The sequence below is a fragment of the Cynara cardunculus genome, unplaced genomic scaffold (assembly GCF_001531365.2).
Source record: "Cynara cardunculus var. scolymus isolate 2C unplaced genomic scaffold, CcrdV1 Un_Scaffold_9685, whole genome shotgun sequence".
Taxonomy (NCBI): domain Eukaryota; kingdom Viridiplantae; phylum Streptophyta; class Magnoliopsida; order Asterales; family Asteraceae; genus Cynara; species Cynara cardunculus.
In genome coordinates, this window is record NW_020205177.1 from 4,158 (window position 1) to 5,597 (window position 1,440).

Here is a 1,440-nt window from a genome sequence, read left to right on the forward strand (position 1 = left end):
AAACTCATCATTTAAATATGTATGCATAGACATAGGATTAGATTAGGGGGAAAACCACAAAAAAATGAAATACTTAGAAACACCATGGTAACCGTTTATCTGGATGGTATGCACATGTGCATACAAGTAATTTGTAAGCGATTTTTCCGGTATTCACTTGTGCATATCGTGCACACGTGCATAAAAGCCAAGAAACAGTTTTAATTACTTGTATGCACATGTGCATACCATCCAGATGAATAGTTACCAGGGTGTTCCTCAGTTTTTCATTTTCTTGAGTATCCCTCTGAACCTCCCTCTCTCTCTTTATATATATATATATATATACACACACACACACGCACACGTGTGCAGGGTCAAGTTCAAGTGAAACGCATAAAAATTTGAAATACTGAGGAATACCCTAATTGTCATTCATCTGTATGGTATGCACATTACTTGTATGTACATGTGTATACCGTACGGATGAATGGTTGTTAAGATGTTGCTTAGTTTTTCTGTTTTTGGGGGGTTTTATCCTGAACCTCTCTCTATATATATATATATATATATATTGCTTTTTGAATTAGATCAATTTGTTGCCTTTTGTTATAATTAAATCAGTTTTCTTTGTCATTAAGTTTATAGGCCAGGTTTGCCGGTGATGACGCACCACGGGCAGGTCTTTCCAAGTATTGTCGGTAGACCACGTCACACTAGTGTTCTGGTAGGCAAGGGTCAGAAGGATGCTTATGTTGGAGATGAGGCGCAATCCAAAAGAGGTATCCTTACATTGAAATATCCAATCGAGCATGGAATCGCCAGTAATTGGGATGATATGGAAAAGATTTGACATCACACTTTCTACAACGAGCTTCGTGTTGCTCCTGAAGAGCATCCCGTTCTTCTCATCGAGGCACCTCTAAATCCCCAGGCCAATAGAGAGAAGATGACCCAAATCATGTTCGAAACCTTCAACGTTTCCGCTATGTATGTTGTCATCCAGGCTGTGCTTTCCTTGTATGCTAGTGGTCGTACAACCGGTTAGTCGTTATTGATCTTGCGTTTTATTCATTATTTAGTTGCTTATGCTTGGTGCTGAAGGTTGGGTTCTGGTGAGAATTAAAATTATGATGAGAAGAGATCTCCACCGTTGGATCAATCCTAATTGAAAAGAACCACTAGATCAACACTAGTAAGATACACGAATCAATTCCCTTTTGAAGCACAATTCATGGGTTGTTTTGGGATTAAAATTGATCAAGGGTTATAATTCACAGCGAAAGAGGTTATAATTCACCACCACTGTTGGTCGTGATCTTACAGATTCCTTAATGAAAATTCTCAGCGAAAGAGGTTATAATTCACCACCACTGTTGAACGGGAAATTGTCCGTGACATGAAGGAAAAACTTGCATACATGGCACTTGATTACGAGCAAGAGCAAGAGCTAGAAACTGC

General features: G+C 38.8%; 1 pseudogene; it reads left to right on the forward strand.

Annotated features, from left to right (window-relative positions):
* The first annotated feature begins 84 nt into the window (after nucleotides 1-84).
* Nucleotides 85-1,438, forward strand: LOC112505314 (annotated as a pseudogene).
* The last annotated feature ends 2 nt before the right edge of the window (nucleotides 1,439-1,440 follow it).